Consider the following 15,942-nt stretch of genomic DNA (forward strand, 5'->3'; position numbering starts at 1 on the left):
GGCACGGAGGTTATGGTGGATGGACTAGTACAGACATGGACCATTCTCTTCCCAGAGGGGGCCACACCACCAGACCCACCGAGCAAGGTCTGAGCTTAGTGCAGTACCTGTGGTCTGAAGGAATGTCCAGTAATACAGGACAAGCATCAATGACCTTCCCCTCTCTGTCAGGATAAAGTTCACCTTATACTGCCTGCTCCCTCACACTCATTGTATATCTGCTGTAGCAGCAAACCCTGATCAAGGCTCATGCTCCTCACTCTCCTGCTGCATGTAGCACCATCCCTCTCTCTTTCCCCTCTACTATATCTCCCTCACTAATAGCACTGCATGGATACAACACTGTTGACTGACTCCCTCTGGACACACCACCATCTCCCACCTGCACACCTCACACGCCCCCCCCCCACCTACTCCAACGCTTTAAGCACGGTCATCCAATCCCACCTTCACTCCATCCTTCCCCGTCTCCTATTCCAGGAGAAACAGCTTGAAATAGGACAGAAATGGCCAAGCCGGGTGGTGGGTTGTCCAACATCCATCTATCCCCCCAACACTCCGTACCGGTGTGCCTGTATTTCCCTCTGTTAGTATCTATACGTGGGTGCAGGTCTGACAGTCTTTGTGGTGTTTAAAAGGACACAATCTCTCCCTCAGCTGGTCTCCCAAACCTACTTCAGTGACAATGACAGAGGGTGATAACCTTCGAGTATTCAATCTGGGAGGGAGAGAGGGCAGCAGCTCACAGCACCATCCAAACTTACAGCACCATCAACACACACACAATGCTGGTAGGTGGAGGGTTGTAAATATACTTTGTCCTTTCAGAATGAAAATGCTCACCTCTGAGTGAACCATTTTGTCAGGAGATTAGATGAATTTATGTCTCATTCTGTGACTTGCAATTCTTAAAAGTTACGTGAGAAAGTATTGAGAAGTCCTGAAAAAGGCCCATTAGTGGTGGTAATGACGCAGGAACAACATCACTTAGTATCAGACAAAACTGCTTGTGCTTCTAAAGATATTATTTGAAAAATCAAACGGTCATGCAATTTGAAAGATTCACAACAAAGGATTTATTCTCTTCTCAGAGTTAAAAACTGTGGCACCGATGCAGAGGTGTGGGTAGTCCAGCAGATTGTACGAATCTAATCACAAAACTCTGAGGCGAGCACTGCTGCCTCACAGCACCAGGCACTCGGGCTCGTGTCCACCCTCAGGCGACTGTCTGTGTGGAGTTTCACATTCTCACTATGTCTGCGAGAGTTCCCTCTGGGTGTTCTGGTTTCCACCCACTGTCCAACATTGTGGATGTTAGGTGAATTGGACATGCTAAATTATCCATAGTGCTGAGGGATATGTAGGTTAGGGGCATTATTCATTCGTAAGCATAGCATAGCATTTCAACGGGTCTGGGTGGGATACTCTTCGAAGGGTCAGTGTGGACCTGTTGGGTCGAAGGGCCTGTTTCCACACTGTAGCGATTCTATGAACTCCATGAACAACAGGGACAGACGGAGAGAGAGAATGAAGAGGAAGATTTTGATTCCAAGTTCAATATATTTATTTCAAAAACAACTTTGCACAGAGATGCAGACAGAGGTACACACAGACTGAGATACTGAACGAACACACATAAAACATGCTCACAGAGATACGCACATAGATATGGATATTTCCACACAAACATAACCCAATATACAGGCACACACGATCTTTAATACAGAGACATATACATTTTTTAATGAATAAGCTATCATTGGTTAGTCGGAGACGGCAGGAGAATGGGGTTCAGAAATATTTCAGCCATGGTCAAATATCATGGCAGAAAAGATGGGCTGAATGGCCTTATTCTGTTCCAGTGTTCATTGCTTATATGATCTTTCCTGGAATTGTCTTTCCACGAGGTCAATGGAAACTGAATTTGATAACTATTTGGTTGAGGAGAGTTAATGGGAATGTGGACAGGTTTGAGGGGCTGAGTGGTCGCAGACTTTTTCTAATTGTCGACTCCTTATATATCAAAAGAGTGGTGATTGGTTTGAGGGGGTCACATTTTGAGAATAAGAACCTTTCCATTTCAGACTCAGATAGGGATGCTCCCTTCTCTTTAGGGTTGTGTAATCTGTGGTGTTCTCATCCCTAGGGAGCAGTGAAGACTGGGTTACAGAAAACACTCAAGGTTGAGTTCCATAGAACTTTGATGAACTGGAGACTCCATGTTTATTGTGAACAGACATGAAAATGATGTTTAGTTACAGTCACATAAACAATGCACATTCCGAATGGTGCAGCAGGCTCAAGGGGCTGAATGGCCAGCTGCTGCTCCTAACCCATGTGTTGTTCTCTCAAGCACTCCTAAATGTTCCAGAGGTAAAGAAAGATGCCATTCAGCCAGACAGCATCGTTACAATGAGACAGAAAGAGACCATTCTGCCATCTAAGGATTTACGCATGAAGAGATTGAAGTCATTCAACTCACTAAGTACATTACACATATAGGATAGGGCCATCCAACCTTTTTAACCTGCTGCCCAGCAACAGGGGAAACCCAGTTAACTATCAGGGAATAAACATTCGGGATATTCAGGTTGTAAAGTTGTAACTGTGTGGAGTTTCTCGGGGATCAGAGTGAGATTATCAACTATTTACAATCAATACCAATGACTTGGATGAGAGGACTGATTGTCTTGGAGCTCAGTTAGCTCATTCACCAAGATAGTCATTTAACTGGACATGGAGACTCTGCAATGGGATACAGATGGGGAGGTTAGTGAGCAAAACTTTGGCAGAAAACAGTATAATGTGGGTTAAGAGAAGTCAGTGTTGTGTTGACCAGAGAAAATAACAGAAACCTACTTAAATGGAGAGAAAATCCGAGAACTCATTGGTACAGAACGATTAGTGCATTCTGCTACATGAGCCACATACACCTCGTCAGCAGATTCAGCCAATAATTAGAAAAGGATATCGAATCTTGCTGTTTTATGCAAAGGCTATTTGGTATAATCATTAGGATTTATTACTGCATTTGTACAAGATAATACTGAGACTACATCTGATGTATTGTGTCTTGTAATGAAAGCCTAATCTGAAAGAAAAATATGCATTGGTTTTAGAAGCTTTTCACTGATGTTTTAGTTTACTCTTTGCTAGAATGAAGGCCTGATGGGATCATAGTGTCATACAGCACGGAAACAGACCCTTCAGTCCAGCTTATCTGCACCAACCAGATATTCCAATCTGAAAGAGTAATCTTTACCAGCATTAGACCCATAATCCTCTAACCAGTTCTTAATCACATACCCATCCATTGCCTCTGAAATGTTGTAATTGTACCAGCCTCCATCACCTTCGCTGCCAGCTCATTCCATACACACACTACCCTCTGTGTAAAAAAGTTACATAGAACATAGAACATAGAACAATACAGCACAGAACAGGCCCTTCGGCCCACGATGTTGTGCCGAACATTTGTTCTAGCTTAAGCACCCATCTATGTATCTATTCAATTGCCGCTTAAAGGTCACCAGTGATTCTGACTCTGCCACTCCCACAGGCAGCGCATTCCATGCTCCCCTCACTATCTGGGTAACGAACCTACCCCTGACATCCCCCATACCTTAAATTTCACCTTAAATTTATGTCCCCTTGTAACACTCTTGTACCCGGGGAAAAAAAAGTCTCTGACTGCCTACTCTATCTATTCCCCTGATCATCTTATAAACCTCTATCAAGTCACCCCTCATCCTTCACAGTTCCAATGAGAAAAGGCCTAGCACTCTCAACCTATCCTCGTACGACCTATTCTTCATTCCAGGCAACAGGCTGGTGAATCTCCTCTGCACCCTCACCAAAGTTTACACATCTTTCCTAAAGTGAGGCGTCCAGTACTGCACAGAGTACTCCAAATGTGGCCTTACCAAGTTCCTGTGCAGCTGCAACATCACTTCACGACTCTTGAATTCTATCCCTCTACTAATGAACGCTAATACACCATAGGCCTTCTTACAAGCTCTATCCACCTGAGTGGCAACTTTCAAAGAGCTATGAACATAGACCCCAAGATCCCTCTGCTCCTCCACCTTACTAAGAACCCTACCGTTAACCCAGTATTCTGCATTCGTATTTGTCCTTCCAAAATGGACAACCTCACTCTTGACAGGGCTGAACTCTATCTGACACTCCTCAGCCCAGCTCTGCATCATATCTAAGTCCCTTTGCAGCCGACAACAGCTCTCTTTGCTATCCACAACTCCACCAATCTTCGTATCATCTGCCAATTTACAGACCCACCCGTCGACTCCCTCATCCAAGTCATTAATAAAAATTACAAACAGCAGAGGACCCAGAACTGATCCCTGCGGAACTCCACTTGTACCTGGGCTCCAGGCTGAATATTTACCATCTACCACCATTCTCTGACTTCGACCGGTTAGCCAGTTTATTATCTAACTGGCCAAATTTCCCACTATCCCATGCCTCCTGTCTTTCCGCATAAGCCTACCATGGGGAACCTTATCAAATGCCTTACTAAAATCAATGTATACGACATCCACTGCTCTACGCTCATCCACATGCTTAGTCACCTCCTCAAAGAATTCAATAAGACTTGTAAGGCAAGACCTATCCCTCACAAATCCATGCTGGCTGTCCCTAATCAAGCAGATTTCAGATACTCGTAAATCCTATCCCTCAGTACCCTTTCCATTACTTTGGCTACCACTGAGTTAAGACTAACTTGCCTGCAATTCCCGCGGTTATCCCTATTCCCTTTTTTGAAAAGGGACACAACATTCGCCACTCTCCTGTCCCCTGGTACCACCCCCCTTGACAGTGAAGACAAAAAGATCATTGCCAACGGTTCTGCAATTTCCTCTCTTGCTTCCCACATAATCCTAGGATATACCCCGCCAGGCCCGGGGGGGACTTGTCTATCCTCAAGTTTTTTCAAAATGCCCAACACATCTTCCTTCCTAATAAGTATCTCCTCTAGCTTACCAGTCCGTTTCATACTCTCCTCTTCAACAAAGCGGTTCCTCTCATTTGTAAATACTGAAGAAATTCAAGACCTCTCCTATCTCTTCTGACTCAATACACAGTCTCCCACTACTGTCCTTGATCGGACCTACCCTCGTTCTCGTCATTCTAATGTATCTCACATACGCATAAAAGGCCTTGGGGTTATCCTTGACCCTACCCAACAAAGATTTTTCATGCCCTCTCTTAGCTCTCCTAATCCCTTTCTTCAGGTCCCTTCTGGCTATCCTGTATCCCTCAAACACTCTGTCTGAACCTTGTTTCCTCAACCTATTGTAAGCCCCCTTCTTCCTCTTTACAAGGCATTCAACCTCCTTCGTCAACCAAGGTTCCCTGACATGACCATCTCTTTCCTGCCTGACAGGTACATACATATCAAGGACACACCGTACCTGTTCCTTGAAAAAGTTCCACATTTCAAGGACATACATTCCTGGCAGCCTATGTTCCCAACTTGTGTTCCTCAGAGCCTGTCTTGCAGCATTGTATTTACCCTTTCCCCAATTGTAAAACCTACTCTGTGGCACGCACCTATCTCTCTCCATAACCATAGTCAAATTCACAGAATTGTGGTCACCCTCACCAAAATGCTCACCCACTGACAAGCCCATCACTTGTCCTGGTTCTTTACCAAGTACCAAATCCAATATGGCTTCCCCTCTGGTCAGGAAATCTACATACTGAGTTAGAAAAGCTTCCTGGACACACTGCACAAACACCGCTCCGTCCAATCTACTTGATCTAAAGAGCTTCCAATCAATATTTGGAAAGTTGAAATCGCCCATGACTACTACCCTGTGGCTTCTGCACCTTTCCAAAATCTGTTTCCCAATCTGTTTCTCCACATCTCTGCTGCTATTGGGGGACCTATAGTAAAAACCCAACGAGTGACTGCTCCTTTCCTATTTCTGACTTTAGCCCATACTACCTCCAAAGGCAGATCCCCCTCGAACTGCCTTTCTGCAGCTGTTATACCATTTCTAATTAGCAACGCCACTCCCCCTCCTTTTTTTTTAACCACCCTCCCTAAACTTACTGAAACATCTGTAACCATGAACCTCCAACAACCATCCCTGTCCCTCTTCTATCCACGTTTCCGTGATGGCCACAACATCATAGTCCCAAGTACCAATCCACGCTTTAAGTTCACCCACCTTATTTCTGATACTCCTTGCGTTGAAGTATACACACTTGAATGCATCTCTGTGTCTGCAAGTATTCCCTGTCAGTGCTACCTTCTCCACAGCCTCCCTACAGTCTTGGACATTCTGCAAAACAGCGAGCCTACTTGCTGAACTACAAATCCGGATCCCATCCCCCTGCCAAATTAGTTTAAATGCTCCCCCAAAGAGTGCTAGCAAACCTACCTCCCAGGATATTGGTGTTCTTCTGGTTCAGGTGCAATCCATCTGATTGTACAGGTCCCACACACCCACTCAAATAACAATACCTTCCTCACCAGCTCTGCGCTACAACTTCACTTACGCCCAGCTCCTGCCGCTCTCTGCTGCAAAAAGATACCCCTTCAGGTCTCTTTCTAATCTTACCACTCTCACCTTAAATCTATGCCCTCTGGTTTGGAGTCCTCCGACCTTGGAAAATAACCATATCCATTCCCCTCATGGCCTCTACAATGTCAGTGCACTTCAGGCCTGAGAATAAGAGGTGTTCACATTGAATCATAAAGGACACTGAGGAGAGTGCACTGGGCATAGCTGAGGAATGAGAAAATAAAACCAAGGATTTAATTTAATGAAACAATATATTCATTTTAACACAGTACTTTGAAGACATGAATTTATTGTACAATAATTATGATGCCACATATAACAATATTTTCAAATAATAAATTACAAATCACTCCTAAATGGAGCAGACAACAGGGATGGAGTATGCAATCAGGGGAATGTTTAACCAAACATTATATGGTTCACGTTGGTGTTCAGATAACATTATTATATGTTTCAGCTCCAAAAGGAAGAAAATGTAACTTGTCTGAACAGCCACAGCCATTGATCCATCAATTTACTTGTTCATCTCGACAATAACATATAGAACATAGAACATGGAACAATACAGTGCATAACAGGCCCTTCGGCCCTCAATGTTTTTCCGACCTGTGAACTATTTTCAGCTCGTCCCCCTACACTATCCCAAAATCATCCATGTGCTTATCTAAGGATTTAAATTTCCCTAATGTGGCTGAGTTGACTACATTAGCAGGTAGGGCATTCCATGCCCTTACCACTCTCTGCGTAAAGAACCTGCCTCTGACATCTGTCTTAAATCTATCAACACTAAAATTGTAATTATGCCCCTTCGTACAAGCTGACGTCATCATCCTAGGAAAAAGACTTTCACTGTCTACCCTATCTAATCCTCTGTTCATATTGTAAGCCTCTATCAAACCCCCTATCAGCCTATCCACATAAGACCTTCCCTTCAGACCAGGCAACATCCTGATAAATCTCCTCTGCACCTTTTTCAATGAATCCACATCCTTCCTGTAATATGGGGACCAGAACTGTACACAGTATTCCAAGTGTGGTTGCACCAGCGTTTTGTATATTTGCAACATGACATTGTGACTCTCGAACTCAATCGCTCGACAAATGAAACGTAACACACCGTATGCCTTTTTAACAGAGAGCAGAAAATCTATCAGGTATCTTTCCCACTGATTGGGGTTCCTTTTAAGGATTCATCGGAATCTCCCCACTGCCAGCAGAGAAGGGAATTCAGCCAAGTCCAAGTATTCTAGGAAGAAACCCCATTGCCATCAGCATAACAATAAGAACATCTCCATTTTCCTTTTGCCATGAAATTATCTATTATCTGGACAAAACTCTTCCAAACTAATATTTTGCAGAGTTTGTTTTTTTTTTCTGTTTACTTTCTGAAGTATGTGTGTATGTCTCAGATTTATAGGAAAATAAAGAATGATACACGTATCGGCAATGTCCAAACTATATGTCATTTATCTTTCCATCGTTTTTTGAGTAACTTTGCTTTTGTTTTAGATTAATTATTTTTACAAATTTAAGAAACATGTCTGACATGTTCCTAACACTGTACCTGACACAGTCTGAGACTGTATCATTTGCGATATCACACACTTAGTTACACTGATAATTTGTCGTGACAGATGGAGGAGAGGGACGAGAAAAGGATACAAGGACTCTCCAACTCGGTAGGAACAGGAAAGAGGAGAAATTCTCTTCCCCAAACGTCTGTGGTACCTGTGTGTTTGCATTTGTTCAAAATTGTGTTAGATGCGCAATTTAGCATGGTCAATCCACTGGAAGTCTTTAGACTGTGGAAGGAATCTGGCGCATCTGGAGGAAACACTTGCAGACAGGGGGAGAACGTGAAAACTCAATACAAATAGTCTTGGGTGTGGAAGCAAACCGGGCCACTGGTACTATGAGACAGTCGTGCTAACCACTGAGACACCATGCCACTCCCACTCGCTCTACACAATGAATCACTGTGCTAGGGAATACTGGTGAAAATGTAAATCTCTAATATAAACAGAAAACAGTGGCAAAACACTGCAGATGAGCTAATATTTGGAAAGAGAAACATAGTTAGAATATTAAGCCTGATATTACCCTATTGGGAAAAACTCATATTCGACTCAATACGTTAAATCTGTTTCTCTCTGCTCAGAACCTGTGAAGGTTTTCCAGCACTTTCAACTTAATTAGTCTTTTGGACTGTGGATATTTGTCTGATTTGAAAGGGAACAGTGAAGACGCCATTTCTGTTGGCTCTCAAGTATTTGACTATGGCTCCTGAATGAAAACTTTAAATATATGAGAATGACTACCGTTATGCATTCTGAAAATATTGAACTCCACAGCACTGACATCACACAATCAACCATCTGTAAGTAACTAACTGAATTAACGATTCCAATTGTTATCAATGTTTTGTCATGCTCCTGATGTCACTGGCATCATGTCATCCAGCAAGGTCTTACCTTTCCGAAACTTCAGATGAGAGTGTGCAAACATAATAAATCTTGTTTTTCTTTAAAACAGGATATATTCATCCAGGGTTTTGCAAGGCACTAGCAAGGGCAGAGTTTATTTGTCGTCCCCAGTAGCTCTGGAAATGGCGCCAGAGAGCTGCCTACTTGAACCTCTTCAATCCAAGTAATGCAGATCCTCACAGAGCTGTTGTTGGGACATTCCAAGATTTTTAATAACCGATAATGAAGCAAGAACAAATTAGTCCCTAACCAGAATGACATGCAACTTGGAAGATACCTTGCAGAGACCGCTTTTTCCATTGTTCCCATTTCCATTGCAGAATTTTCTCTAATTACCATTAACCACAGTTTTGCTGAGGGTCTTTGATTCCACCCTCAGTCAAGTCCTGCTTCGATTGAAAGGGAAGTCACTCTGTCCTCAGCTTCAATTACATGGGAAGATCAATTGATAGAATAAAGAACAAAAGACAAGAACACTGCTTGTTAGAACAATGTCCTCGCAATATTCAAAAGAAAATTGATACATTGTCTTACGATTCTGTCATAAGTTGTTTGTCCTGTTGGTGATGAGGCTGTTTGGTTAAACATTGTGTCAGACAGACAGGAAGAAGCTCCAGTCTGTACCAATACTGAACAAAACTATCCTGTTCACCGTGCATCAGACAGTAGCAAACATCCTAGTGTCTGTTGCTATTGGACATTGATCATTCCAAACCCACCATTCACTGATGACCAGTAGAAGCACATAAATCAGCAGATTCCAGCATCTAGTGTGAGAGCAAAAAGGGAAAGGGACCTTTTTCCTCTCCTCTTCCCGCTTTGCTACCCTTCTCCCCTGTGTTCGATTTTGTCTCTGCTTCACCCATCCCTCACATATTTTGTCACATAGCGCTGGCTTCAGCCTGGGTCATTCACGCCTCTTAATCTCCCTTTAATCTCTGCATGCACTGTCATTATCACCTTTGCATCTGGAGCCTTGACTCACCTTCTCTCAGCTTGGTATAAATAGCTCCATAATACTCCCCCTTTGTTTTTATCTTTATCTTTAATCAGTTAGACTGGAAACGTCAGCTCTTTTCTCTCCTTGCAGATGGTGCCAGACCTGCTGAGATTTTCCAGCATTTTCTCTTTTGGTTTCAGATTCCAGCATCCGCAGTAATTTGCTTTTATTAATAGCTCTATGATATTGCTGGTGGTATGATAACTCCAGTGTCGATGCATGAGAGGTGAGCAAGCGAACGAATTGCCTCTAGAAGTCGTGTGACGAGTATTAACAGAGATCCAGGAAAATAACACGAACGAATCTTTGATTGAATTGAAGCGTGACCTCTGGTTCTCCTCCGAGACGGTGCCAGGTCTGCCTAATACTGCACATATTTCATGTTTTGCATTTGTTGGTGAAAACAACTGAGACTGGTTGTTTTGCTGCAGTCATCACGGGTACGGCGATCAAGTCGTGCGTCTAACCCTGTCAAATGTTTTCTTGCGCAGATGGCGCTTCCGGTTTTGTGGAGCACGTTGTTTGGAAACACAGCAACCACACAAGCGCTGCATCTGGTCAGTGTGGGGTTGGAACCCACGATCTTGGCGTTATTAGCACCACGCTCTAACCAGCTGAGCTAACCGACCAACGCGGGCGGCCTCGCGAAAGCAAATGCCTGTATTGCCGGTGCTCACAACCACGGCTGCTCTGCATTTTCTGCTTCTCATCGATCGCACGATAGTCTGAAGTATTTCCTTTCGTTGCAAAGCTTTTCAACAAAAAAAAACATTTACTTTTCCGAACGCGCATACACGAGTGTGACCATTTGGTCTGATATCTAAAATTAAGCACAAAGTCCGGACGCATGCAATTTCAATCGCAACGCCACCAGCTCAGCTGCAGCTTCTCACGTTGACAAATTTCGTCTGGAGAACCGTACCTTCAACGATCGCTCACTGTTCTTCTGGATACTCACAGACCTTTGGAGTCAGGGTTACGTGCTGCTGATTAACTGCTACGAACCTTATGCCAAAGGCATTTGAATTGTAATCTATCAGTGGGGTTCTTTCTGCTCCCGAACGACGCAGTTGCTATGGTGTCAGCAACAGCTCAGAAGTCAATTGCACGTTTTGCTCAATGACTCATGTTGCTTATGAAATCTTCGTTTGACAGCATATTTAGCAAGTTGTCAGGCCTTCCTGCAGAGTTTGTCAGCGACAGGTCAGCTGCTAAAATGATTGCTTCAGACAGCATGCTACATCATCCTACATTTGAAAATGGAAAAGGTGCAAACGTTTACAGGCTGAACACTCGCTCACTATTTCGCCTGGCGCCTCAGAGGCTGGGAGCTAATCTTACGGAGGTTTTTCAATCATGAGGGGAATGAATCGGGTAAATAGACAATTCCTTTCGCTCAGGTGGGGCAGTTCAGAACTAGAGGGTATAAATCTGGTGTGGGAGGGTGAGAATTCGAAAGGCAGTGAGGGGCAACGGCTGCACGCAGAGGGTGGTGCGTTTCTGGAATAAGTTACCAGACGAACTGGTGATGGATGGTATAATTCCAATACTGTTAAGGAATCTGGGCGTGTACTTGATTAGGAAAGGGTTAGAGAGAAATGGGTCAAGTGCATGCAATCGCGGCTGGATCAGTTGAGGATATCTGTTCGGAATGGACGAGTGCGACCGAAGACTGTGTTTTCAGTGCTGTCCATATCTAATGGCTCTATGGTAGTGCAGGTGAAATGATAAAAAAGATAAATTTAAAGAAAAGAAGTATAATTGTCTGAAGTTGTTGAATTCAAACAACTTCAGATAATTTTATTTCAATTATTTTATTTAACATATTTGGTTGTGTTTTTTTTCACTGTTCTGTACCTCTTATTTCTTGACTGTCTCTCTTTCTCTCGCTCCCCACTCTCTCAATACCTTTTTCCTCTCCTCTTCCCGCTTTGCTACCCTTCTCCCCTGTGTTCGATTTTGTCTCTTCTTCACCCATCCCTCACATATTTTGTCACATAGCGCTGGCTTCAGCCTGGGTCATTCACGCCTTTTAATCTCCCTTTAATCTCTGCATGCACTGTCATTATCACCTTTGCATCTGGAGCCTTGACTCACCTTCTCTCAGCGTGGTATAAATAGCTCCATAATACTCCCCCTTTGTTTTTATCTTTATCTTTAATCAGTTAGACTGGAAACGTCAGCTCTTTTCTCTCCTTGCAGATGGTGCCAGACCTGCTGAGATTTTCCAGCATTTTCTCTTTTGGTTTCAGATTCCAGCATCCGCAGTAATTTGCTTTTATTAATAGCTCTATGATATTGCTGGTGGTATGATAACTCCAGTGTCGATGCATGAGAGGTGAGCAAGCGAACGAATTGACTCTGGAAGTCGTGTGACGAGTATTAACAGAGATCCAGGAAAATAACACGAACGAATCTTGGATTGAATTGAAGCGTGAACTCTGGTTCTCCTCCGAGACGGTGTCAGGTCTGCCTAATACTGCACATATTTCATGTTTTGCATTTGTTGGTGAAAACAACTGAGACTGGTTGTTTTGCTGCAGTCATCACGGGTACGGCGATCAAGTCGTGCGTCTAACCCTGTCAAATGTTTTCTTGCGCAGATGGCGCTTCTGGCTTTGTGGAGCACGTTGTTTGGAAACACAGCAACCACACAAGCGCTGCATGTGGTCAGTGTGGGGATCGAACCCACGACCTTGGCTTTATTAGCACCACGCTCTAACCAGCTGAGCTAACCGACCAACACGGGGGGCCCCGCGAAAGCAAATGCCTATATTGCCGGTGCTCACAACCACGGCTGCTCTGCATTTTCTGCTTCTCATCGATCGCACGATAGTCTGAAGTATTTCCTTTCGTTGCAAAGCTTTTCAACAAAAAAAAACATTTACTTTTCCGAACGCGCATACTCGAGTGTGACCATTTGCTCTGATATCTATAATTAAGCACAAAGTCCGGACGCATATATCATGTTTTGCATTTGTTGGTGAAAACAACTGAGACTGGTTGATTTGCTGCAGATAACATCCACCAGTCATCACGGCTACGGCGATCAAGTCGTGCGTCTAACCCTGTCAAATGTTTTATTGCACAGATGGCGCTTCCGGCTTTGTGAAGCACGTTGTTTGGAAACACAGCTGAGATCCGGCATGGGAGCAGGGATTTCATGTTCCACGACAGCGATTGTCGGCTTTCGTATGAATACACGTCTCAACCGATCATGTGACAAACGCTTGTAGACAGTGAACCGTGATACCGCGCTGCTGACCACACAAGCGCTGCACATGCTCAGTATGGTGATTGAACCCACGACTTTGGCGTCATTTGCACCACGCTCGAACCAGCTGAGCTTACCAACCAATGCTTGCGGGCTGGCGAAAGCAAATGCCTATATTGCCGGTGCTCACAACCACGGCTGCTGTGCATTTTCTGCTTCTTATCGATCGCACGATCGTGTGAAGTATTTCCTTTTGTTGCAAAGGGTTTCAACAAAAAAGCATTTACTTTTCCAAACGCGCATACTCGACTTTACCATTTGCTTTGATATCCAACATTAAGCACAATGTCCGGACGCATGCAATTTCAATCGCAACACCACCAGCTCAGCTGCAGCTTGTAACGTTGACAAATATCGTCTGGAGAAACGTACCTTCAACGATCGCTCACTGTTCTTCTGGATACTCACAGACTTTTGGAGTCAGGGTTATGTGCTGCTGATAAACTGCTACGAACCTTAAGCCAAATGCATTTGAATTGCAATCGATCAGTGGGGTTCTTTCTGCTCCCGAACGACTCAGTTTCTTTGGTGTCTGCAAGTTTAGGACTCAACTTGCTCCACTTGTGCCACTTAGCTGTCATAGAGAGATGCAGTGTAAATCGCTATGATCGTCTAAAAGGGGACAAGCATTCCCCTGAGCATGAGCACACTCAACCTCGTAATTTTCTGCGCCTCTATACCATCATAGAAGGACAGCACGCTCACCGATTGCATCACTGGAGCCAGAGAGTAACTGCGCAGTTTTTCCCATCTCAATTTCCGGTTCGAGATGAGCGGCTGTGCCGATGTTAAGCTGAAATGCTATTGAACCATACATTTCAACAATATCCTGTACTGTCCCCCGAGTCTTTGATGTTTTGTCGGAATCGATCAATCTAATTTTTCAACATTCTCATTCAAGTGATCTTCACAGCCTCTGAAGACATGGAACTGAAAGATTCAGCTCATTCTCAGTTCCCACATGTCTGTCACTGTTCACTGAGTACTGATATTGTACATGTGTTATTCTTCCGAACATTTCCTCTGCTAGTATACTTATTGCTGCTTGCAAGCATCCTGTTCTGTGGTTACTGTGATCGTGGTTGTCGGTATTTTGCATTGTGACCACAGCAACCTCGATTTGAAACGAAATCACAGCACGAAGTGTTCTCTCCGTTGTCCTTTTTGTGACACATGCTAAGAAATTAATTGTTTTACCTTCAAATTCCGCTCTCTTACATCTCTGCGTTTCATATATCAGGATTCAAACTCACCCGTTGTCGGAGATTCCGGTCCTTCCCACGATCATTAAACCTCCTTTCCGTCCCTCCCCCCATTTCTCTGAGGCAATGCCCAATCTATCACTCTCTTTCACATACATACTGTTCTGTCTGTGCTGCTGCTGCGGTCACTGTTGTTGGGTGAACGTGCCCCAATCCCACCATCGGGACCTTCAAACAAGTCGATCCATTTGGATACCGCGGTTGTGAAATCAATCACTTTGTCACAGCTTTTACTGACCAGAGACAATTGTAGCGTCAGGCTCATGGAAAATACCCAGGGCAGTTCTGGTGAAAAGACATTTTATTGTTAAAGATCAGCTTTGTGGCTTTCTGTGTTGGTCTTGTGGTAATTTCATAGGACTGATAATCCAGAGACCGAGGTAATAGTCTGGGTACTCGGGCTTGAATCCCACCATGCCATGATTGTCAAATTTGGATCCAAAAAATATCTGCAAGGAAGAATCTAATGACTACTATAGATCCATTGACAGTTGTTGAAAGAAAATCTGTTTCACTGATGTCATTTCAGAATGGAATCTGCTATCCTTACTTGGTCTGGGCTGCATGTGACTTCAGACTCATAGCAATATGGTTGAGTCTCAACTGACCTCTGGGCAATTCGAAATGGGTAATAAATTCTGCTTAGCCAGAATCGCCCTCATACTAATCCAGAAATTTTAAAACAAATGCTCATAAGACTCACACAAGAGTGTCGTTGTGCAGTTTTGCAAGTCACATTATAGCAGGGATGTTATCACACTGAGAAAATTGCAGGAGTTATTTACCGGGATACTGTTTGGGCTGAAGAGTTTCAGTTGTGAAGAAAGACAGGACAGAGTGGAGTGTTTGTCGCAGTGCAAAGGGGATGTAGACAAGACATGATTGAGTTCGGGTATGGACAAGGTTGAGTGAACGAGTTTCCCATTGATGGAGGGATAGATCAACAGGGGCCAGAGACTTAAGGAGAAAGACAGAAAGGTTTGAGAAGATGTGCGAAAAAGCTTTATCAGCCAGTGGGTAGTTGGAATTTGGAATACACTGTCTGCATTGTTCAGAGCGGCAGAAATCATTATAACATGAATAAATATTCAGATGCGAACTTTTGATACCAAGACATATAAGGCTGTGGGGTTAGCATTGTAAAATGGGATTCAGTTCATTAGGCAGTTGTTATTGACAAGTGTGGCCACATTTAGTTGAAGGGCCTTCTTTGACATTCTTGTCCTCGGTAGTATAATGATTAATGTCCCTGCCTGTAACAGGGCTCAATTTTCCCCTGGGACAAAGTAAACATTTTAAAACTGTCGCTCCATTCCCACATGTGGGTATTGATACCTGTCCATCCATTCTCGATGGGGCATGTGACAGTGCT

The 15,942-nt window shown here is 43.8% G+C and overlaps 2 non-coding genes across 2 annotated transcripts; both read right to left on the reverse strand.

Moving 5' to 3' along the window:
- Window positions 1–10,589: 10,589 nt before the first annotated feature.
- Window positions 10,590–10,663, reverse strand: trnai-aau (transfer RNA isoleucine (anticodon AAU)). Its single transcript has one exon. It is a non-coding gene; the product is annotated as a tRNA-Ile (tRNA).
- Window positions 10,664–12,701: 2,038 nt separating this feature from the next.
- trnai-aau (transfer RNA isoleucine (anticodon AAU)) lies at window positions 12,702–12,775 on the reverse strand. Its single transcript has one exon. It is a non-coding gene; the product is annotated as a tRNA-Ile (tRNA).
- Window positions 12,776–15,942: the final 3,167 nt, after the last annotated feature.

This window comes from Chiloscyllium punctatum, chromosome 50, assembly GCF_047496795.1.
Source record: "Chiloscyllium punctatum isolate Juve2018m chromosome 50, sChiPun1.3, whole genome shotgun sequence".
Classification (NCBI taxonomy): Eukaryota; Metazoa; Chordata; class Chondrichthyes; order Orectolobiformes; family Hemiscylliidae; genus Chiloscyllium; species Chiloscyllium punctatum.